The sequence below is a fragment of the Rhipicephalus microplus genome, chromosome 6, assembly GCF_043290135.1.
Source record: "Rhipicephalus microplus isolate Deutch F79 chromosome 6, USDA_Rmic, whole genome shotgun sequence".
Classification (NCBI taxonomy): Eukaryota; Metazoa; Arthropoda; class Arachnida; order Ixodida; family Ixodidae; genus Rhipicephalus; species Rhipicephalus microplus.
Window position 1 is genome coordinate 81,050,543 of NC_134705.1, and position 25,880 is coordinate 81,076,422.

At 49.0% G+C, this 25,880-nt stretch overlaps 1 protein-coding gene across 2 annotated transcripts in view; it reads left to right on the forward strand.

The window, feature by feature from the left end:
- LOC119167565 (putative 4-coumarate--CoA ligase 2) overlaps nt 1-25,880 on the forward strand; it is a 119,893-nt gene that overhangs the window by 93,123 nt on the left and 890 nt on the right. The gene's annotated exons all lie outside the window — the stretch shown is intronic.

Here is a 25,880-nt window from a genome sequence, read left to right on the forward strand (position 1 = left end):
CGATTCATGCTGCGACACGGTCCACCTCAGGAACTGCTCAGTGATCGAGGCCGCGTCTTCCTGTCTGAAGTCGTCGAAGCCATTCTCAAAGAGTGTAACGTTGTTCACCGCAAAACTGCTGCTTACCACCCGCAGACGAATGGCCTCACGGAACGCTTCAACCGTACGCTCGGCGACATGCTTTCCAAGTACGTCGCCGCCGATCACACAAATTGGGACGACATTCTACCCTTCGTCACCTACGCATATAACACCGCCCCTCAAAGCACTACTGGCTTTTCACCTTTCTTTTTATTATATGGAAGGCACCCGTCGCACACCATCGACACTATACTTCCGTACAAGCCAGATCCGTCCGAGTGGGCGCCTATTTCTGCTACAGCCAAGCTTGCTGAAGAGTGTCGAGAGCTTGCAAGGACCTTTACAGCGCATGATCAAGAGCGGCAAAAAGTCATTCGCGCTGACGCCAGCACTACTGCGCCCACGTTCCTCCCTGGAGCGCTCGTGTGGCTCTCGATCCCTACTACTGCAACTGGCCTATCTTCAAAACTATTGCCCAAGTACGAAGGCCCCTACCGTGTCGTCAAATGCACTTCCCCAGTCAACTACTTGATTGAACCCATCGAACCATCTTCGGACATGCGTCGTCGAGGACGCGACATTGTTAACGTGGAGCGCCTGAAGGCCTACCACGACCCGCTCATTGTAACCACCTGTTAGGTCGCCAGGCGGCTCCCTTTTCGTACCCGGGGTAGTTGTGGTAAAGCCTTTGAACAGTGGGTCGTCCTCTTCAGCGCCTTCTAGTGGGTCGCCCTTTTCTCAAGAAGAAGAGCAGCTCGCGCAGAGAGTCGATCCCCGCATTCACTGTCGCTGTCGTTAATCATCGCTGAGTGTCCGCCAATAAACCGCTTAACAATATATATATATATATATATATATATATATATATATACATATATATATATATAGGGAAGTAGACACACGTACGAAGTGATTTTATTGACGTTTCGGCAGTGGGTCCGGCCTTCATCAGATTCTGATGAAGGCCGGACCCACGGCCGAAACGTCAATAAAATCACTTCGTACGTGCGTCTTCTTCCCTATACGGATCATCTTACCCGGACCCAGCATCACTTTTGTTTTTGGTATATATATTGTGGGCATTTGTAACTTACGTTGTCCTCATCCCTGCATAATCACAATCACCATCATCCGCTTGTCTCTTTGCCCTCATTGCCACTCTGGGTCATCATCATCGTCATCGTCTGTGTGCTGGCTCTTCCCGTTCGTTTTGCGAGGTCTTTCCTCAAATAAACGCTGTCGCAGCCAAGACTAGCAAGACTTCATACGTGGTGGAGGTGGATTTTCGGTCCTCTGACCTCCCGCAGCCCGCTATACCCTCGGAGCTTTGTTCAGGCCGCCGCTTGCGCCCACAGTCAGGCAGCATGCCCCAGACCGAGCCTGCCGGCACTGATGTCATCAACCACGCACCGCCGCAAGCTGCCCCTCCTACTTACATACACGGACATCAGCGGGAACCCCCGCTCTTCGCTAGTCTTCGGGGAGAAGACGTAGAAGACTGGCTTGATGACTACGACCGCGTAAGTGCCGCTAATAGGTGGGACGAGGCCGCCAAACTGCGTTACGTGCCTTTTTATCTGGTCAGAGTCGCGATGACATGGTATTTTAACCACGTCGTTGACTTACCCGACTGGGCTACATTCCAGCAGCAGCTGCTGCACGTCTTTGGGACACCAGACATTCGATCCGCCGTCGCGAAGAGGACACTCGATACTCGCCGACAACATCCCGGTGAATCGTATACTTCATACATCGAGGCTGTCCTCGCACTCTGCTGGCGTGTCAATCAATCCATGCCGAAATCGGACAAAGTGCGCCACATATTGAAAGGCATTGGACCTGTTGCCTTTAATGCCCTCCCTGTGCAAAATCAAGCTACCTTCGCTGATGTCGTGGCGACATGCCAGCGCCTTGATGCGCTAGACTCCGTCCGCCTTCAACCAGAGATCGGCGACCACCACTCCACGTCAGATGGCCATCTGCGTGACCTCATCCGGGACATTATACGCGAAGAATTGTGGTCCATGGGATTCACACCTCCTACAGCTCGACCTACAAAGCCTTCGGGAATGCCGTTACGTGACATCATCAGGGAGGAACTTACATCCCTGACTGGCTCTGCGCCCGTACAGCCACCTGCTTCTCACCCTATAGCCACGTACCCTCAAGTTGCTGCCGTGCCTCCCAGCGACGCCCACGTGACATTGCCACGTCCATCCTACGCGTCAGTTGCTGCCGCTACCCCTGTGAACTACTATTCCGTGCCCCCTGACCCTTCGGCCCACCTGACCGCGCTATCTCCAGGTGCCCCGAATGCCTTTTATTCCCCACCGCGGCGCTCGTCTCCCCCTGTATGCTACTACTGTGGCTATCACGGCCACATATCTCGTTTCTGCCGAAAGCGCCAGCAAGATGAGCGTCAGAAGGGTGTGTAAGAACGCGGGTTGTACACCGGGGCGTCTTATCAAGGTCGGCGTTATTCGTCTACCCCGCACTGGTCTCCATCTCCTCCTGCATCGACTGCACCACGAAACAGCCGAAACACGAGACGCCACTCGCCTTCGCCCTTCCGCCATTCCACTTCTCCACTTCGGCCCGCCCCATTCACCTCTGATATTCATTCGGAAAACTAAGTGATGCAGTTTGTGGAGGAAAAACTGCATTCGGAATTAGAACTGAAATTCCCCCATTAGGCCCGCGTAACATGGTTTCTGTGGAAGTGGAAGGAGTGCGAGTCGATGCTTTGGTCGATACAGGTGCGACATTGTCTGTGATATGTGCTGATTTGTGTGAACATTTAAGGAAAGTAATGACGCCTTACGATGGCCCCACGTTAGTTGCTGCCCCAGGGGAACATCATTCGCCCTTCCATGCTTTGTACTGTGCGCGTTTTCATCGACGGCATCCGCCATCATGTCCAGTTTGCTGTCCTGTTCGCTGCTCTCACCAACTAATTTTAGGGTGGGATTTTCTATCATCTGCTTCCGCAGCGATTTGTTGTGGACAACGCGTTATTCACCTCACTGACACCGACTACATGCTTGACGACGATAATCAGAAGCCACTTCGTCTGGTCGCTGCGAAAGACATCGAACTCCCGCCACTACAAGAGCAAATTGTCAGCATTACGTCCAACGACGTCTATCACGAGGATGTATTGGTCTCACCGTAACCACTTGCGTTCGCAAAGGTATAGTTCCTCCGTCCGGTGTCGTTCGGTTTTGCAATGGCTCGGCACTTGTCACCGCTGTCAACTCTACACCGGAGAAGATCTTACTGCCACAGGGCACTACTGTGGCCCATGTTGCTGACTTCGAGCCTGTATTTGTCACGCCACTTCAGGCCATCGCATCCAAAGAACCTTGCCTCGGTGAGCATGTTTCTTCCTTCGCCTTTACCACCGCTATCAGAAGCGAATTGACATATTCACAGAGGCAGCAGCTGCTCGCATTGTTACAGAAACATGCGAATTCTTTCGATTTTTGCTCGTGTAAGCTGGGCCGCACTAATACTACAGCACATCTAATTCAAACTGTTGGGACATCTATCGTACACCGCCGACCCTACCGCGTGTCTCTAGCTGAAAGAAAAATTATAGTAGAAAACGTTGCGGACATGCCTAAACGGGAAATCATCAGTCCCTCATCTAGTCATTGGTCGTCTCCTATTGTATTGGTCCACAAAAAGTGTGGCTCTGTGCGTTTTTCCGTGGTCTACCGGGCGCTCAATAAGATCACACGCAAGGACGTGTACCCTATGCCACACATTGACGACGCCCTTGATTCCCTACAAGGCGCGGAATTTTTTTGAAGCATCGACTTGCGTTCTGGGTACTGGCAGATACCCATGCATGAAGACGATAACGAGAAAGCGGCGTTTGCAACCCCCGACGGGCTATGTGAATTCAGCGTGATACCTTTCGGGCTCCGCAACGCACCCGCGACTTTTGAGCGCATGATAGATACCGTGCTGCGCGGCCTGAAATGGAAAAGTTGCCTTTGATACCTGGACGACATTATTATCTTTTCGTCAACGTTTCCTGAGCACCTAGAACGATTGGATCAAGTTTTGACGTGCCTTGCTGGCGCCGGGCTTCAAATAAACACGAAGAAATGCTCTTTCGCTAGCAAATCTATCAAGGTCTTAGGACACGTCGTTAGCAAAGATGGCATCCGGCCCGACCCTGACAAGATTTCTGCCGTCCTTCACTTTCCGCGCCCCGAAAAACCAAAGGAGCTTCGCAGTTTACTTGGCCTCGCCTCCTATTTTCGCCGGTTTATCCAGAACTTCGCTTCTATTGCTGCTCCATTACACCAACTACTTGCTTCCAACGTCCCCTTTCTGTGGTCTCAAGAATGTCAAACGGCATTCGACCTGCTGAAGCGGGCACTCACGTCTGAACTTCTGCTCTGCCACTTTGACGAAGCCGCACCAACTATCCTCCATACCGACGCTAGCGGCCTTGGTATAGGAGCCGTTCTTCTACAACGCGACAAGTCTTCCCTAGAGAAAGTTGTTGCATATGCCAGTCGCGTACTCACTGCTGCTGAAAAGAACTACACTATAACTGAGCAAGAGTGTTTGGCTGTGGTTTGGTCGGTCCAGAAGTTCCATCCCTATCTCCACGGCCGTCACTTCACAATCGTTACGGACCACTATGCCTTATGCTGGCTTTCTACACTGAAGAACTTGTCCGGACGCTTGGGTCGGTGGATACTACGCTTGCAAGAGTACGACTTTGACATAACTTACAAGTCAGGCAGAAAACATCAAGACGCCGATGCTTTATCTCGTTGCCCGCTTCCAAGTAACCATGTGAGCATTGGTGAGAACTCGACCGCCACATCTACCTAAGTTCATACGCTCGCATCAATAACGCAACCCTTTTCGGACGACGAGCCTACATTTATCTCCCGCCAGCGGTCCGATTCATACTGCAGACACATCATGGACCACCTTTCAGGAGTTTCTCATCCACCAAACGCGCTACTCCGTCGTGAACTCCTGCACTTTAAGCTGGACAATGGGGTTCTCTACCGCCACGTCTACCACCCTGACGGTCAGCGCTAGGTTCCTGTACTGCATGCTCTCTTTGACTTCAGGTGCTCGAAGCCTTCCACAACTACTTGACTGCTGGTCATCTTGGTTAAAAAAAAACTCTTGACCGCATTCGATGTCGTTATTACCGGCCTGGCCTTTCTTCTAGTGTAGCTCGGTACGTCGGTTCCTGCTACCCATGCCAGCGTCGTAAACTCCCCACGTCGGCACCTGCTGGACCTCTACAGCCACTTCCGTGCCCTCCAATGCCGTTCGAGGTTGTAGGTGTTGACCTTTACGGGCCTCTCCCCGTCACATCTGCTGGCAAACGATGGATAGTTACTGCCGTGGACCACCTGACACGCTACGCTGAGACTTCCTCTGTTATTACAGGCTCAGCTGTGGAAGTTGCAGACTTTATTCTTCACGCAATAATACTGCGTCATGGGGCTCCTCGTGTACTGCTTAGTGACCGCGGCAAAGTGTTCCTGTCACAAGTTGTAAATGAAGTACTGCGCGCTTCTGGAACTACTCACAAGACAGCTTCAAGCTACCACCCTCAGACAAATGGTCTCACAGAAAGATTTCACCAAACCTTTGCTGACATGATAGCCGTTTACGTTCAGCCCGACCACAGAAACTGGGATACTGTTTTACCATTCCTGACATTCGCTCACAACACCGCCGTTCAGCGAACAACTTCCTACTCACTGTTTTATTTCATGTACTGACGCACCCCGACTACCTTTCTCAACGTCTCCTTCTTCAACAGCCATGAGAATTCATATCAGTCTTCTAGCGAAAAATACATTTCCCGCCTGACCCAGTCTTGCCACAAGGCTCGCATCAATACTGAAGCAAAACAGCACGAGCGGAAGATCATCTATGACGAATTCCACCGCATTGTGTCTTTCCAACCTGGTGACGAGGTGCTGCTTTTGACACCTATTCGCACTCCTGGTCTCTGCGACAAATTCCAACCACGCTTCATCGGGCCATACATTGTTTTAGAACAGACTTCGCCGGTTAATTATCGTGTGACACCACTCGTCGCCCCAACAGACCGCCGCTACCGCAGCACAGAGATTGTCCACGTTTGTCGCATGAAACCTTTCACGCGACGTTCCCCGTCACATTGACTTACGGCGGCCAGGGTGTCAGCTCCCAAGTGCGGGGCATTAGTGTGGGCATTTGTAACTTACGTCGTCCTCATCCCTGCATAATCACAATCACCATCATCCGCTTGTCTCTTTGCCCTCATTGCCACTCTGGGTCATCATCATCGTCATCGTCTGTGTGCTGGCTCTGCCCGTTCGTTTTGCGAGGTCTTTCCTCAAATAAACGCTGTCGCAGCCAAGACTACCAAGACTTCATAATATATATATATATATATATATATATATATATATATATATATATATTGTGAAGAAGAAAAACGCACTGTTGGCAAGCAACATCGTCACCGCTTGGGTACTGGGTGCTGGGCTTCTCTCACTCGGCTCGTGCTGATCATCGCCGGCATCTGCTTGACCATTGCTCTGTCCCGATTGTGTTTTCATCGTAGGGCCACCGTCACAACAGTCGCCAATTAACCTTTTTTTATTATATATATATATATATATACATATATATATATATATATATATATATATATATATATATATATATATATATATATGTGTGTGATATGGCACAACGGGAGCGTCGTCAACAAGGATAAATTTATTTATTTCCCAACAGTTTCGGGAGGGGTCCTCTCTTCATCAGGGGATGAGTTATACTGACATGAACTTCGGAATTTCGTTGCTGCCGCGTCCCTCTCGTCTTGAAAGATGTTTGCGAGAGTGAGAGAGAACTAAAAAAAGGAAAGAAAGAAAAAAGAAGAAAGTAAAAAAGAGGAAGAACCACTGTCAACACTGAGAACAAAACCAATTGTCCGTGTACGTCTATGGACAGTTGGCTTCCTTTTCCGTGTTCCTAAGGGCTCGTTTTTCCGTGTTTTGACACTATATTGAAACACGGAAAAACGAGCCCTTAGGTATACACTTCTTTACCTTATTCATTAACGACGGTCACGTACTGGCAGATTTGGTCCCGTTAGGTTGTATACGAGGGAATATTGGTCAGCTGCCCGCTCGTAATAAGTTCACGTGCCACGTAACACAACACAGGCTCATAAAAGGGTGTTTCACACTCGATGCCATGGCTACAGATGGCGCTAACACTCCCACGTTTAAATTCACATATTAACCCAGTAAAGTGACTAGAGGGATAGCCGCCATGATAGCGCAGTGGATAGAGCATCGAACGCGTCATTCTGAAGTCGTAGGTTTGATTCCTGCGCATGGCAAGTTATTTTTTCAACCACTTTTCTTCTTATTTAGATATCATTGGTGCTAATAACTTCCCCTATTCAATTCTTGGCATTTTGTTGCTTAGATCTCATTATTATATATATATTATATATGCCGAGCGGGAGCCAAAGCTCTATTGCCGCTTGGAACGAGTACACTAAGCTGCCGAACGAAATTGTCTCTCGAGGGGGGCACTGCGAAAGTCGTAGTGGTTGGTCACTTGTACGTCACGAGCTGTCTTGCTGCAATCTCATATGTTCAGGTGGTCAACATTTCTTGAATTGTTATGGCCTCAGTCCTCGGTGACGATCATATTTGGTCTGAAGGTCAGGTAGAAGTATATCTGGAGGGTGAGACTGCATCGCAGAGGTTCGCCTCAACCACGCTGTAACTAGGTACGGGGATCTGCCACAAGTGTGCCAGAAGGTCGAGAACGGCTAAATCCCTGTGGTATATGTTGTTCGTATAGAGACTTCCTGTAGGCAGCTGCTAAGCATGCACATGGCAGCGGGCCCGAGTTGTACCGGGGAGTCAGCAGCGGACGGGGAGCACCCGACGAAGGTTGCTATAAAAGCATTCCAGATGGCACACTAAATTACTTGGCTGGTGTAGAGAGTAGCCGCGCAGCTTCTGTTCTGCTTAGCGGAGAACATAGCTTGTTGAGAAAGGGAAGAGCCAACGTGCCCACCGAGAAGCTCACGCACCCGTTCACCTCTTGTTTATTCCGTATGCAATGCTCTTTTCCTAATGATGAAAAAGGCGCTCGTCGTCGTTCACACTATGTTCAATATCCCCCGCGCCCCCACATTGGCACCCTACGATAAACACTAACGCATGTGCTGGTTCCAAATGCCCACCAATTGTCAGACTGAATTCTTGAGAGCTCCAAGTAAGTGCTAGTACAGTGTCACCCAGGAAGCCTCCAACACTTGATCTTCAAGCGGTGTTTTCGGAGTAGTGACCCGCTTGTGCTGTTGAGTGCGTTGACATTGATGGACCTGTCTTCTCACTGAGCAGCTCTCCTTGATATTTAAATTTCCATTGAAGGCGCTTCCAGCAAAATATATTGTGCAGCTCTTTCTCTGGCCACTTTTTCTTCGCCTTCTTTTCCTGGCTCAAATTACCTTGCACTTACCTTGCCCTTATTGTCGTCCCATCCCTTTTTCGACGCTGTGACACTACCTCGGCATTTCGCAGCTTCAAGGTAGTCAGCATACCATACACATCTCTTCAATCTTGGTTTGTGAATCCTTCTCGTTCAGCAGCAGCCTGGCGCAGTGCAAGGTGCTTGCTTTCTTGTCCTCATGGTCTTTCCTTTTTTCTTTCATTTCTTTCTGCTCTAAGAGATGGGTCTGATTTTCTTCCATCGGGCACTTGCATGCATGGCAGTGGTGAGGACTTTCTAACGTCTGAGTTTGCGAGATTTAGCTTCGACGCATCGTTAACATCTCGTGGGTGGTCTTTTGGATCTACAAAGTCTTCCTTCTTTTAAATCACGAAAATGTCTTTTATCTGAAACACCGAATTAATTGTAGACGTCTTGTTAATAGTTTCTTGGGTATTGCACGCTCACGACAGTTCTAAAAGCCTGGGCCGTATCTTTGTAAGTAGCAGCTGTTCTATGCGGGCGGGCTCCTTTGGTGGTCGTTACTGCAATCAAGCTGCTAATCGTTTGGCTTACACTACGCTCAATAATATGTACAGAGGCTTATTGTCTGGCATCTGTGCTGCAAGAGTACTGTCGAATAGCCTTCGACTGTATAATAGTGACAGAGTTGCAGAAAGGCTCTTTCTATCTGCTTACATATTAGTCTGCTGTCTTATTGAGGTTTAATGAACCTCTCGAGCCTTTAAGGTTGCCGTGATCTAATATTCTGCTGCGACCCTTGCCAGAGCACTCTGCTGCTCGCAATTATCCACTTGCTTTATGTCAGCTTTTAAATTATTGATGTCAACTGCTACCTATGCTTCTTTGTCCTTTCTTTTGAGCATATTAATGGGTGGCTCATAGGACGAAGGTGTTCCATATCTGCCATGACCTGTGACATCCTTGCGTGTTTGACTCCGCATTTGGCAGAGGGCTTCCATGATCCAGTCTGGTGTCGGAAACAGGTGACATAACTGGCCAGCCATGTCACAAGGCGAAGTCGGAGTCAATACGGCATCGATCGCAGAATGTTCGCACAACGAAGATGCGGGAATCGTCGAGAAATCATCCTTCACAATTTGGGTCACTGGTAGGGTGAGGCCTCGCGCATCCGCTTTAACCACGGCGGCTTCACGAATCTTCTCGAGGCTACGACTGTGGTTAAAATTCATGAAGTTCTTACCGTGTCACCTCCATGGGTTATTCCTCCCGGGTTTCACGGCGCGGAAATGTAGAGAAAGAGATGAGTCGCCGTGCCCATCGCAAAGCCCATGCACCCGCCACCTCTTATTTATTCCGAATGCACTCCTCTCATCCTTATGATAATAGTGGTGCTCGTTGTCGTTCACACAACACTTTACATAGCTCACAGCCCGTCTTGTTATCTGCCGCGAGACAATGTGTGACGCCTTCGTTGTAGTGACTGCTGTGTGTATCCTCAAAGCCGATGTTGGGCACTTTATTATTTTAGCCAGCTAACCCAGTAATGATTACCTTAGGCTCTCACGGCGCATAAGCGTAGGTATGTCAAGCATGGGCTGTGTTTGTATCTCCACTTACCTTATGGTGATTCTGTGGCTGGCTCCTGCAACTGCGCTGTATAATAAATGGTCTTAGCCACTTCCACTGGCGTTACGGCATCGGGTACCGGTGCGGCTACCAAGGGCCGCAGCGGAGTACAGCAACTGTGCCTGACGTCGATTCTCGGACAGGCGGAGAAGCTCTATGCAACAGGAGTGGAGGGCTCCCATGACCCTTCGAGCTAGCGCTCTGCATCAGCTTAGCGTCGGAAAGTGAGCGAGTTGGTGAATGGCATAGCTTCCCAGTAGAGGTGATTCTCTGCAGCAGTATCATTGAATCAACGCCCTTCAAGAAGTCCGTCTTCAGTAGTGGTCTGGGACGCTGATGAACATGAGCCTGGTATTGACAAAGAGAACAAGAAGTCAAGTTGTGAATGGCAGCATCCTTCTGTAGCCTCGAAGTGGAACCCATTCTGGGTAGCGACCATGTTGGACTGTGTGTTCGTGATGACTTTGATGAGTTAAGAAAACGACGAAGATGAATGAAGTGTGGGACAAGGCGCGTGTGATTTTGAGGTGACTGTGCGTGAACCAGCTAATGACTTATGGTTGCCCATATAAGTGGCTTGCCACGATAGGGCCACTTGTGGGCATTACGTGGCGGCAAGCTTTGTGGCTGGGGACGAGCCGAAGCAGCGGCAAATGAAAGACAGCGGGCCAAAGCTTCGGACGCAGGCAATCCAGGTTCCGGCCAGGGAATGCGGCCGTCAACGCTGCTGCCGTCTAACCACCAGCTGGGGTAGCATTGCCGGTAAGAGTACTGCATCTCGGGGTGCAGCCTGGACTGCTGTTCTGTTCCTTTCCGAGGGCATCGGGGATTTCGGCAAGGCATCTCCGTGGTCAGCCGTTCGGCACAGTGACAGACGTTGCCTGGCTAATGGTCACGGTTGCACCAAGTCGTCTCGACACAAGCTGTTCGCTAAACGGGCTAGCCATTTCCAGGCATTGAGCATCGCGTCTCCGATGCGGGTTGACTGCTCCGTAGTCGCATTCACGCCCCAACACCACCAAGCATGCGGTGATGCATTGATATTAGGCCATTAAGTTGAGTGGTCATCGCAGACAGTGAGCCAATACCCAGGGCAGACATGATGCTTGCCAACCTGGGAAAGAGTCGTTACTTCTCCAAGTTCTACTTCACCAAAGGGTATGGGCAGGTGCTAATGCTGCCTGAGAGCAAACATATGTCCGCCTTCATTAATCATCTGCCCTCTATCAGTTTCGATTCATGCCATTCGGCATAAAGATTTCTCCAGCTGTTTTCACCCAGCTGACGAGGAAAGTAGTACATGGTGTCCCCAATAGCTACCACTACTTCGATGATGTCCCATTTACCACAGAAACATGAAAGGAACATGTTAATACCCTCCGACTCTTCTTTTGAAAAGTCAAGAACGCAGGCCTAATCATCAAGCTATTCAAAGGTGAAGTGAGCTTCACTTGGGTAAAGTTACTGGGACATAATGTAGGCTACGGCATCTTACAGCCACAGATAGGAACTCTTGAAAAAAGCAAGGCTGCTAAGAGACCGACCACCAACAATGAAATTACTTTATTCCTGGGCCTTACCCGATACTACCGGGACTTCGTGCCATATAATTGTGCTGTGTCGGCACCTCTCAGAAAATTGACCCGCAAACGGGCTCCCAACAAGCTCATCTGTGAAGAGCGTCATCAGGAAGCCTTCGACGAACTGCGACATTTGCTTTCTGATAAGCCGATTCTACGCTCTGCTGATTTAGAGCAGCTTTTTACACTTCGTACCGACGCATCCTCGGCAAGCCTGGGAGCTGTCCTACTCCAACGCCATGACGGAGTTCTGCACCCGGCCTAATATGCAAGTTGGAAGCCACTGCTCTGAGAAACACACTACTCTACAATAGAAAGAGAAGGCCTCACCCTCGTCTTGGCCATAGAAAAATTGATGTCTTTTTCTGTGGCAAGTGCTTTTTATTACAAACAGAACACGCACCACTTGCTTACATTAATTCTTCCAAAAATTTGAACAATGGGGTGCTTCGTTGGAATCTGTTAATCATGGAATATGGTTTTACTACAGAGTACATTAAAGGCACTGACAACATTGGCGCTGACTACTTAGGCAGAGTATCGTAGAGCTTTGTTCTTTTTTTTTCATGATTATATATTTCCTGTTCCCTTTTTGTACCCGCATGTGTGCTCTATATGCATACTGAAAGAGTGCTCCTAACTGCGCACTGTATCCTGAGTGTGTCTTGTGCAACAGTGAACCGCGTCCTCATTCCCTATGACATTCAGCTGGAGCAAAGTTGTTTGGAACGAAACAATTTTCTTGAGTGAGTGGTAGTGTGGTGAAATAAGAACGAAGACAACGAGAACAGCGCCGAATGCGGCACGCAGCGGCCAAAAAGAGAGCACGTGGGGGTGGCGGCAAAGGAAAAAAAGGAAAAGAAGGCAGAAGCTCAGAGCGTCGCCACGCAGGCAGTCGGCGTTCTAGAGGCGACCCATGTATGTGAGGGCTAGCCGGGACTACCACTTGGCAGCCTCCTGACTGGCCGCGCTGCTGCGACCGCTCGTACCCCTGGCACGATTTCTGTCCTGTACATGGAAGGTTCCTGAGAGGTCCGTTGCCTACCGACCTGCTCATCGATTCCGCCAACCCGCACCTTGCTGCAGCACAAGCCGCACCACGTCGTCCACGATCCGCGACTGAGGGAGTACCGTTGGCCTGCTGCGAAGTCTGTGAACACACTCAGGACTGTATAGACTCTTGTGTCGCATAAGGAATTCCTTTTTGCTCGTGTGTCTAGTGTCACGGCAGTTAGTTTCCTTTGCTAGTATATGATGCGTGCTAGACCTAGTTCTTGGCTCCTTTTTTCACCGCATCGCACATGCACCAAGTGATGGTACAATATTTAAAATACTACAGAGATGGGATACTTGCTGATGAACTTGAGCTGGGTATCGACAAAGAGAACGAGAGGTCAAGTTGTTAACTGCAGTGCCCATCTGCCGCTTCGAGGTGGAACCCCTCTTGAGCTCCATCCTCGCTAGCGATCATGTTAGACTGTGTGGCCGTGGAGACGGAAAACTAGCTTCGTCCAAAAGCAACGAAAAGTTTGTCGCTCCAGTCCGCCAAGCTAAGACTGCTGCCGCACACCTTCGTATCTACACCACGCTGCGGCAGCAATGCGATGACGGTCTATGGCCATGCACAGCTTCTTCTCGTCCGCTCGGACTTCACAATCTACAAGAACGTTTACGGTCGCTGCGCATTTTGCGGCGTCGTCCTAAAAGCCGCGAAACTCCGGTAGATCGAAGGCAGTACGTAGCGGTGACACGGCAGGTGCAGTTCCGCATATTAGATCGACGTATGTAACTGCGCGGTAGTAAACACGGACGACAAGAAGATACAAGGACAAGCGCAGACTATCAACTGAAGAGGCGTAAAGGTCGTTTTTTCGGCACCTTACAAGCTCTCCCAGCTAGCCAAAATGACATGTGTAAACAATAGGCCCAAACAAGCTTGCACTGTCAGGCATAAAACCCAGTTTGTCAGATGTGACATGAATGTAGTTTATAGAATTCCGCTATCTTGTGGTGCGTGTTACATCGGGCAGACTGGGAGATGCCTAAATGAGCGCCTGCGCGAGCACGCACGCAATGTGCGCACTGGCAATGAGGGTTTTTTAGCTCAGCACGTCAGTAGGTGTGGCTGCCTTGCGCAGTTCGAAAGCACGGTCGTATTGTTCAGGCACAAAGACGATCATACCCGTATGATTGTCGAAGCGGAAAAAATGGCACGGGAACCAGAAAACTGCGTCAGCAAACCGTCGTTAGCTCTTTTAGATAAAGAGCTACGGTATCTGGCAAGTGGCGCACATGGTCCTTGAATCTGCTTTTGTCAAACGTTCACGTTTTGTCGATTGTTAAGTGCTAAGTCATCATTTTTTTGTAGATTTTCGTGTTTTCTGTTTCTGTTTCAGTCATATATATGTGGTTTCTGAAAAATAAACCTTCAGTTGATAGTCTGCGCTTGTCCTTGTATCTTCTTGTCGTCCGTGTTTACTACCGCGCAGTTACATACGTCGATCATGAATCACCAACTCGCCCAATCGTCCACCTTGACCGCATATTAGCTACGTGAACCCGACGAATTGGTGAGAAAACTTTGTGAAGCTAACGTCGGAACTTTCTGTGGCTCTCTGGTGAGCTCTGTTTATAGTCTTGGGAGGTAGTGGTGGCCAACGCGCCAATGATTGCGTGCAGCCCCGACAAGGCCGCAGGAAATAGCGCAGACGTCGACGCTGTCAAGGCATTGACCACGAGGCCAAGCCGCGCAACAATATGGCGCAGGTCCGCCGCACTATCTCATGATCCGCAAGCGGAACCAGTGTCAAAGTTGGCAAAGGAAAGGTCAGAATGGGGCTCACTGTGGTGGTATCGTCGTTAGAGGGTGCCTGATAAGCTTCTTCAACAGCTCAGGTGCCGATGGAGTACAGAGTGATGGGCAGTCAGCTTGGGTAGTGTGGGCACCAGTGCCTGACAACTGGAAGCCACGTGGTGTCTTGGTGGCAGGGATATATGCCAAGGAAGCCTGAACGATATTCGTTGAAGGCTCACTGTTTAGATTAGTGTTGCTGCTGAGATTCGCATCACAGAGAACATACGTTACGTTCCCGAACGAATGAAGCCCGCATGCCTGCAGTCTGTACGCCTGCTCAGGCACTAGTAGTAGCGATGTCTCTGTCAGGCAGTGTCCTGGAACTACCTAAGATGCAATGACGCCGTCCGCGAATGGTTCGATGGGTAGGTTCTTCAGTGGTCACGTTGCGGAGTCCATAACTTAAGTCGCTATTTGAGACCCGTGCTGTTGAAGAATCTCGAGGACCCGTGAGAGGGGCTTCAGCCACAAGATTTAGTTGTCAGATGCGCCATTGTAGTTCAGAAATGACAGAGCCAACGTTTTTGCTGCAAACCGGCTGTTCTTTATCTTCGTCGTCTTTTGCTTCTCGCGCTCAACCAGCGAAATCCAGAGCTCCATGCCGGTTTTGATCATTACATATTATTCTTCTATTCACCTATTTATTCATTAATAGGAGCAACAATTTTGGAGCACGATGACTTGAAAACATTTTGAACAGCTCTGACAAAATTTTCTTGCTTTGTTGGCAAAATTTTACGACGACCTATAGCGCGAGATTCCTATATTCTAAAGCTACACAAGAACCCTCTGAAATTCTAACGTTTTTATACTCTACCCTTTCTATCGCAAGTAGGCTTTAACGGGTCATCTAACCTCATGAGGTTTTAATATCCTAGCTTACCTTGTCTCGATGCGAGACTCATCTGATCACGCTTCACTGGACATGGTAATTGCAGTAAGCATTACAAACAACGTCAGTATACGCTCACGTTAAGATTTAGTACCCTACGACGCTTTAGTAACCCGACTGGCACTATCAATCGCATAGGTCTCAGGGCTGGGTTGAGCTGTGTGTTCAATCAAAGTAGAATGGTACATAATTAGAAGCGAACAGTCCCGGTCGGCTTAAGTATATGTAATAATACGCAATTTCTTAACATGAAAGTTTTCTGACGCACAAGAAAAGGGCATAAAAATAACGGGCGGCCGGATCGCTCATGACTGGCGCCTGCATTCAATCGTCGTAAATGTACCCTCCCTTAAAGCGAAGATTGCACAATCACTGCATTATTTTGCTTCCTATATGCAGGGCTTAGAACAATTTGAATTGAAAAAAGGCACGAGAGAAAGGGCCAAGAGTATTGCAGCATACGGCCGAACGAAAAATTACCTGAACATTGTGATAGCAGACTAAGTCCCAATCGATCAAAGTATAAAAATGGGAAGCAGATGATTTAGTTAACAAGTATTGGAATAAATAGACTGGGAGCGGCCACTTACTGCGCAGGTTGTAGAAGTGGTGGGTGAATATAGCATCACTATCAATACCGCGAAATGCAAATGCAGCCACCACTGAGGATGTCTGAACTAAATATTATGACTGAATCGAGAACGCTGCTTCGATCAAAAAACAAAAAAAACATAAAAGCGCAACTTTCACTAATTTTTGCGAAACATTCACACACTATCTGAATCTTCAAACATCCATAAATAGCATGGAAACGTGGCTGGAGGATATCAACCTACGCCTTAGTATTAACAAAAGCACAATCATAGTTCTCGCTCAAAATGCCCCAATGCGAATTCCACTAATGTGCCGACAAGATGCCATACCTCAAGTTGAGTCAGTTAGGTACTTGAGGGTAACTTACACCGAAACACCTTACTGGAGCCCCAACATAGAAAACATGGCTGCTAAAGGAGCACGTGTCGTAGAGACACTACCCATGCTCAGTATTTATTGTGCCGGTTTGCGTAAAGACGTGCTCCTTATGATATATTGCATGTACATTCGACTGACATTAAAATTCAGTTGTGTTTTGTTTTCTGGTGCTGCGACTTACAAAGTTCGACCACTGATTCTGTTCGAACGCGAATGCCCTTATGCCTAGGACTACCTAAATATGTTGCGAACAATATCCTATACGAAGAATCTCGCCTGCCTTCTCTTATCAAAAGATTTCTTATTCTAAGAGTACTGATATTCCTCAAAATTTAAGCATCAGCTCAGAGAAGGCCACAGTATGTGTTCATTACCCAGGAGACCTCATTTTTCAACCACCAATGGTCTAAATTACGGTGCCCTCAATTAATATTTACACAGAAACTTTTGCACCCCTTAAGGGTTACCTTTGAGAAATACTTGTACTCACCACTGCTGTAGATGCAATTAGGATTGAATTGGATTATATATAACCCAAGAATGCAAAAAATACCATACTAGTATATAAATGGCATCCTGGAATATCATTTGGTCAATCTAGGAACATCCATTGTGACAGCGACTGACGCTTCTGTTTATGAGGAAAAGGCTTGCGTAAAAATGGTACCATCCTCTCTAGATGGGGCTTTCTCAATTTAATTACCCAAATTTACCCCTATTTATTAAGCACAGCTACTGGTAATAGTCTTGAATTGCGTTAAGTGCCCCAAGATCTATAGGCGGTGATTGTTCTAAGAGACTGTCTCTCGGTCAGCACTGCCTTAAGCTCATCAACCCTTTCGCATACCTTAGAAACTTTCGACCCGCTCATTCCTAGACATGCACAACTCGTTCAACTAGTTTGGGTACCAGGCCTGAGAGGTTTAGCTCTCAATAAGGATGTGGATGTGCTAGCTGTATCTTGATATTCGTGTTTTACCTATTTTACCTACTTCGAAATATTACACAGCAGCACGCTTTAAAAACGCACAATGGCCAATAACTTCAAAAAATCTACTTTGTTTTTATCAGACTATCCACAGCTGAAGTTCCCTTGGAAGGACAAGTGGTGTTCATCAAGAAACGAAGAATTAGGAATACAAGGCTGGGTTGTCGAGTCCATTCATTAAACTTTTGCCTTCACAGGTTGGGTTTGGCACAGTCACTTTTGTGCCTTTATTCTAACGAGTGTAAATGTTTGGAGCACTTCTTTTTGTCATGCCGAAAATTCAAAAGTCAAAGGAAAAATGTTCTATAAGAACCCCTACGAAAGTTGGACTTAACTTGACATTTCCGGTGATTCTTTGATTTGGCGCAATCGAATTTGGTTTCAGCCACAGGAGCATTTTTACCGCTGGTACATTTTTCCTACGAGAATCTCGAAGAATGGAATGCTAAACCTAGATAAATTCAGTTGTTTTATGTTAAGGTTTTTTCTTTTTGTCTTTATTATGCTTTCACTGTCAAGCTTTTTTGTTTGTTTAGAAATCTAACACTTTTAAATTATTCCCTACACGCCCAATTAGTCCAACCCTCCCTTTCAAGAAGTGAAATAAATTGAAAAGCAAGGCACCGTCCCATTCATGGTCTATCCCCCTAGGTGGGTTGCGCCAAGGTGTTGAGGAACATACCAACCAACCATAATAATGGCACGTTCCATTCCCCAAGTTTTGTTATCGTCCCAAAACACTACACAATTCTCAGCGCAAACCGCGCCTGGAGCTTTCGAGAAGCTTCCGGACTGTAGTAGATCATTTTGATAAGATCACGCCTACTCTGCGAACTGTACAGATTATTCTGGAACCTACGCCACCGCCAGCGATAACGTTAGAACATTCGACGGCAAGAGTATAAAAGCCGACGCGCTTCGCCGCTTGTCAGTAGTTGATCGACGGCCGACGCTCCGTTCACTGCTATCTGTGCAAGACTGCTACTGTAATCGAACTTTCAGTTTACCGGGCACAGGTTCGCCCAAATAAACAGTTAAATCCCAACATAAAGTCTCCTGTCTTCGGCCACGTCATGACCCCGTGACATCTGGTGGAGGTGCTGCTTTCTTCATGTACCTGATGCCCCCGTCAAGCCGTGAACCCAACCCACGTCGCGGAGAAGTCACCGACCTCAACAAGGAGCAGCGAACAAGCCGCCGATAGCAAGGGCTACCACCGGAGTACGGCTTTCTACAAGACGAGGCGCGAAAGACCAAGGCCATGACCACGACTGCAGCGACAATGACAACCACAGCGTTCAAGCCCACAATGGTCATGCATCAACCCAGGAAACCACGAATTTTTCATGGGTCATCCTTCCAAGACCCGGAGTCCTGGCTAGAAACATACGACCATTTGGCCGCTCTCAACCACTAGGACCATGACGAAAAGCTGCGTCGTGTGTTCTTCTATTTGGAAGGAACGGTAACAACCTGCCTTGAAAATCAGGAGTCCACACTCCGAACGTCGGATGTTTTCTGTGGCTCATTCCTGCAAACGTTCGTGAGCGTCGCTCGCAAAGAGAGGGCCGCTGCTTTATTGGAGACCCGAGTTCAGCTACCAAATGAAAATGTCGCCATCTTCACAGAATAAATGACCCTACTATTCTGTCATGGTGACCCAGACATGCCTGAGGAGAAAAAAATTCGTTTCCTCATGCGAGGGGTCAAACAGAAGCTCTTCGCGGAACTGATGAGAACTCCACCGAACACCGTTGAAGAATTCGTAGCCGAAGCGACCACTATCGAAAAGACCCTGGACATGCGCACCAGACAGTGTAATCGTCGCATGACTCCAGAATGCGCTGCTGCTCTGGCCAGTAACTCCGGAGACCTGCGTGAAACTATCCGAGCGATCGTGCGGGAAAAGCTGCGCAAGCTGTTGCCTTCGGCTCAGCCTCAAGTGGATTCAATCGCCGACATTGTGCGATAAGATGTTCGGCAATCACTTCGAATTCCCCAAGCACCGCTGCCTGAGCCGGAAGCTATGAACTACGCCGCTGCAGTGCGCCACAAAGCTCCTCCCCGTCCACGCCAAAACGCCGCCCCATCGCACTTCCGTCGACAGATGCCATCGCCGCCACCACCCCCACCGACGTCATACCGTTCGCCAGCGGCCCAGTGCAGTGCACCAAGGAAGACTGACGTCTGGCGCACCCCTGACCATCGCACGCTCTGCTACCACTGCGGCGAGGCCAGACACACATACCGCCATTGCCAGTACCGACAGATGGGACTGCGTGGCTTCGCGATCAATGCACCACGTCCACAGCCAGGAGAACGACCACGTGACATCGCCGACTACCTGACAGGAACTGAGTGGACACCACGAAGCCCTTCGCGTTCACCGTCGCCCAGCCGCCACACGTCACTGCACCACCGGCAATACTCTGGCCCAACTCGAGGCCGGTCTTTTAGCCCGTATCCGGGAAACTAAGGGCAGCAACCGATGGAGGTGCGGTTGCTGTGTGACGAACTACCGTCTCCGACGACGACGACGCCACGACGGAGTTTTCCGAACACAAAGCCAACCAGGCAAAACCCTGACGGCGAAACCTCCCTTACAGAAGGTGACCTGACGACGCGACATGGAAGCAGCGGAACAAGCCGACGCAGCCGTGACCCGACGCCACGCCCTAACTGTAATGCGAGACGGCGAACTAGTGACCTCGACGTTCTTATCGACGGCCACAGTGTGACCGCTCTCGTCGATACTGGAGCCGACTAATCCGTCATCATTGGGTCGTTCGCCGCGAAGTTAAAGAAAGTTAGGAGAGCTCGGGAAGGCCCTCAAATCCGCGCAGCTGGAGGTCATCTCGTAATGCCTGCAGGAATCTGCACAGCGAGAGTCACCATTAACGGCCGTATTCATTCTACACACTTCGTAGTCCTACAGCGTTGCTCGAGAGATGTCATCCTTGGCATGGACTTCTTATGCCTCCATGGTGCTGTCATCAACCTAAAAACAAAGTCGATAACGTTATCCACAAAACAAGCACTACCGCCACGCACGCCGTCAGCAAACCATGCCTTGAATATGCTGGAAGAACAAGTCACCATTCGCCTCGCTCAAGCGTCATTATTTCAGTCGGCGCTCCTAAATCACCTGACTTGGAAGGCGTCGTTGAATGCAGTCAGCATCTGTTGGTCACCCGAAATACTTGCGTCGCAAGAGGAATTGCAGAGCTGCGGGGAGGCAAAGCAAAGGTTGTGCTCACGAATTCAGCAATGAGTTCAAACACGTGAACAAACCCTATCGGAAAAAATGCCACGGTGGATACTGGAAAACATGGTGGGCGTAGCGGAAATAATAGTGGGCATGGTGGAAATTATGACGGATATGGTGGGACGTAGGGGAAAATATGGTGGATATGCCGGGACATACTGGGTGGTATGGTGTACAGATGATGAGTAAAGTGGAAATGATGGTGGAAAGCAGAGGCCAGATAGTGGGCAATAATGGGACACTCTGCCCACCATTGCGATAATGCTGGGAAGCCCTAAGCATATTGTGGGTGGTGCTTATTATGGTGGGCTACATGGTGTACTAAGCTGAGAAACTCTTCCCACCCTTGCGATAATGCTGGGAAGCACTAAGCAGATGATGGGTGCTGGTTGCTATGGTGGGCCACATGGTGTACCAAGCTGAGAAGCTGTGCCCACCATCGTGATAATGCTGGGAAGCAGTAAGCAGATGATGGGTGGGCTTATAATGGCGGGCAATTTATATAGTGTACCAAGCTGGGATCTGTACACTACATGTTCTACCATCATGATTTCCACCAAAGGTTAGGCCTACCGACCAAGCCCGTACAATTGTGTTATCCGTGCTTCCGGGTTTCAGAATACACGATTTCGACGATTAAGTATGATAATACAGCGCAGCCATGGCATCAATTAACCTAAATGAAGCGTTTTTTATTGTGTATGGTGTCCGCTCAAGAAGCAACAAACATCGATGCGACGCGATAAAAGCAATCCCAGAGAACGTAAGTGTCTTCTCACCGACAGCCGCCGGTCGCACTCGCCGGCACTTCTCTAGCTTTTGTACGAGAACTCAGACGTGGTAATTCGTATGCTTGGTGAACCAATATGATAGCGTAATGTTTCCGGCACACTGCATTCGTTTCGGCCAAGCCGTTATGTTGTTGTTGCTTCAGCGAAAGAGCTACAGCATTGCGCTGGCACGACCGCCCTCTACATTGCGCGAAAAGCATCCCAATACTCAATCAAATAAATTAGGCAGGCGTATCTATGGAATGAGCCTAGAATTAAGCGTCATAAAGCGTAAGCAGATGTCGCCCTTTAGAACGAGCGCCAAACGGGTATTAAACTTGGCAGACCCCGCCGGTAAACTGTTGCTGCTCCCCAGTCCACTTGGTTTTTTTTCTTGAAGTTGTGAATTGTAAAAAAATAGCGTTAGTGCCATTAACCCAGTGGTAATTGTTACAGGCCGCACTTGCTTGTGTTTAACAAATGTGCAATTTTTAGTAGCAGGTGTATATCTTGTCTATGTTGTGTACACGACAAACATAACTTAAGTTGAACCGTAAGTTTGTATGCCAACTAAGTATTTAACACACAATAAACGTTATGTTGGTATGGTGCAGTGGTTAGTGTCTTCGAATAGGAATCCGCAGGTTGCACGTTCGATCCTCCGTGTTGCCTTGTTTTTTTTTAAGAGATGGGTGTTTTTATACCGTTTTTATAGAAATTTTTTTATTTTTTGTGGCAGCTCGTCACGGTGATTCTGACGTCATTTCGCGCTCAAGCGTTGCCGGCACTGCAGCACCCACCATACCCACCATGTGCCATGGTGGGCGTTTCCCACCATTCACCCACTACATCAATCCACTATATTGGTGGGTGGTGGTTTACAGCATGCCCACCATTCGTTTTTTTCTGATAGGGCAGGAGCAACGGTCGCATACATCGAAGAAATTGTAGACGCCACCAGTGCTTTCGCCCTCGCCGATTCTGCGGAACTTGCTCACAGGAACCAAGCCCCTCCCACAGCTTTCGATGTCACTCCCAGACATCTGAACCATGAGCTAGAACAGCTCAAGTTTCTGCTCCTGCAAAAAAAAGATTGCTTTTCGTCGTCATCGAAAATTCGGCAGACCCCAATCACAAAACATCGCATCATAACCGAAGAAAATGCCAGACTACTCCGTCAGAGTCCGTACAGGGTTTCGACGCGAGAACAAGAGGCCATGAAGAGACAAGTTGATGAAATGCTGCGGGATGACAATTTTCAGCCGTCCAAGAACTCATAGGCATGCTTCGTGGTGTTAGTAAAGAAAAAGGATGGGACCCTACGTTTCTGCGTCGATTATTGCCGCCTAAACAAAATCACAAGAAAGGACGTGTATCCTCTCTCACGAATAGACGACGCACTTGATCGGCTCCATAACGCCAAGTACTTTTCGTCAATGGACCTCAAGACTAGCTATTGGCAAAGCGAAGTCAACGAAAGAGACCGAGAGAAAACGTCGTTTATAACACCGGACGGCCTCTTCGAGTTTAAGGTGATGCCCTTGGGTCTTTGCTCAGCGCCTGCAACTTTTCAACGCGTTACCGAGACAGTACTGGCAGCTTTGAAGTGGCAGACTTGCCTTGTGTACTTGGACGACGTAGTCGTGTTTTCCTCGATTTTCGACGAGCATCTTCGGCGCCTTGAAGCTGTACTTCAAGCCATCAAGACATCCGGACTCACCCTCAAGCCAGAAAAGGGCAGATTTTCGTACGAGGAGCTCTTGTTTCGGGGGCACGTTCTTAGCAAGTCTGGAGTTCGTCCCGATCCACGGAAAACAGCCGCCATCGCTGACTTCCCGCCACCCACTGGCAAGAAGGTGGTGCAGCTACTTCTGGGCCTGTGCGCCTATTATAAGTGGTTCTTGAAAAACTTCGCACGCATCACCAATCCTTTCACTAACCTTACCAAGGCCGACGTGGAGTTCAATTGGGAAACGCTGCAGGAACACGCTTTCGAGGAGCTTAAACATCGCCTCCAGACGCCTCCGTTACTTGTCCATTTCGACGAATTCGCCGAGACACAAATACACACTGACGCAAGCAGCGTAGGTCTTGGCGCCGTTCTTGTGCAGAGGGTTGACGGACTTGAAAGGGTTATTAGTCACGCCAGCTGATCACTATACAAAGCAGAAGCCCATTATTCCACAACAGAAAAGAGGTGCCTCGGCATCACCTGGGCTACGTCGATATTTCGCCCCTACCTGTACGACAGGCCCTTCAAAGTTGTCAGCGACCACTACGCCTTGTGTTCTCTAGCCACATTGAAGTACCCTTCAGGTCGCCTCGCACGATGGAGCCTGAAACTGAGAGAATATGACATTACCGTCGTTTACAAATCCGGCACGAAACACTCCGACGCCGGCTGTCTCTCTCATGCGCCTGTCGACCAAACACCACCCGACGACCGGGATGACGACTACTTTTTGGGAACAATAACTACCGACGACTTCGCTGAACGACAGCGGGCCGACCCGGAACTTAAAGCCCTGATAGAATACCTCGAAGGCAGGACCGTCGAAGTTCCGAAAATATTCAAGCGTGCACTTGCGTCGTTTTTCCTGCGCAACGGTCTTCCCCAAAAGAAAAAAAAACTTTTCACCACTTCTAGCCAAGTACCTCCTGTTGGTGCCTTCAGCTCTGCAACCAGAACTCCTGCAGATCCTGCACGACGATCCGACAGCAGGGCACCTCGGTGTTTCTCGCACGCACGCGAGTATACAAGAAAGGTACTGTTGGCCACGTCTTATCACCGACGTTACTCGTTATGTGAGGACACGCCGAGACTATCAGCGACGCAAGGCACTGCCGACAAGGCCAGCGGGACTTCTGCAGCCAATTCAACTACCTTGCCGACCTTTCCAGCAGATTGGTATGGACCTACTGGGGCCGTTCCCGACGTCGGCTTTCAGAAACAAATAGATCGTGGTAGCTACCGACTACCTCACTCGCTCCGCTGAGACAAAAGCCCTGCCAAAAGACAATGCATCCAAGGTAGCAAAGTTCTTCATTGAAAATATCGTCCTACGTCACGGCGCCCTGGAGGTCCTTAACACCGATAGAGGAACGGCATTTACTGCTGACCTAACTCAAGCGATCTTGCCATACAGCCAGACAAAAAACCACTGCACGACAGCGTACCACCCACAGACCAATGGCCTCACTGAGTGGCTAAACAAGACGATCGCCGACATGCTGGCAATGTACGTCGATGTTGAACACAAGACGTGGGACGCCATTATTCCGTACGTGACCTTCGCATACAACACGGCGGTGCAAGAGACGATGCAGATATCCCCCTACAAATCGGTCTACGAAAGGAGCCTGGCAAGGACGCTCGATGCCATGTTACCCAACGTCCCCGACGAAGAAAACCTCGATGTGAGTGAGTACCTTCAACGCGCCGAAGAAGCGCGACAACTCGCGCGTCTCCGTATCAAGAATAAACAGACGACCGACAGCCGCCGTTACAATCTTCGTCGACGCTTCGTGGAATACCAGCCCGGTGAACGTGTTTGGGTGTGGACGCGATACGCCGACGTAGACTAAGTGAAAAGCTTCTGCGACGATACTTCGGACCATACAGGGTGGTTCGACGTCTTGGCCCACTCGATTACGAGGTTGTCCGCGACGGCATCACAAACTCTCAACGACGCCGATCGCGACCTGAAGTCGTCCATGTCGCGCGCCTCAAGTCGTCTTATGCGCGTTGACAAACTGAAACAGTGTTTTTTGTATTATTATTGTATCGTAATTTATTCATTGTACATTTTTGCATTATTGTTGTACTTATTCTTTAGTTTTAGCATCGGGACGATGCCTTTTTCAGAGGAGGGCAATGCCACGTTCTATTTCCCAAGTTTTGTTATCGCCTCAAAACACTACGTAATTCTCGGCACAAACCGCGCCTGCAGTTTTCGAGAAGCTTTCGAACAGTAGTAGATCATTTTGATAAAATCACGCCTACTCTGCGAACTGTACAGGTTATTCTGGAACCTATGCCACCACGAGCGATAACGCTAGAACATTCGACGGCAAGAGTATAAATGCCGACGCGCTTCGCTGCTTGTCAGTAGTTTATCGACGGCCGACGCTCCGTTCACTGCTCTCTGTGCGAAAGTGCGACTGCAATTGAACTTTCCGTTTACCGGGCCCTGGTTCACCCAAATAAAGAGTTAAATCCCAACATAAAGTCTCCTGTCTTCGGCCACGTCACGACCCCACGACAATATTCTATCCACGACATGCGGTCAGTATGAGCACAAGTATGTTTTCAGTGACACAGGGTCACCTAAGTGAAGATCACTGGTAGTAACCTTTGTTCCGACGTAGACC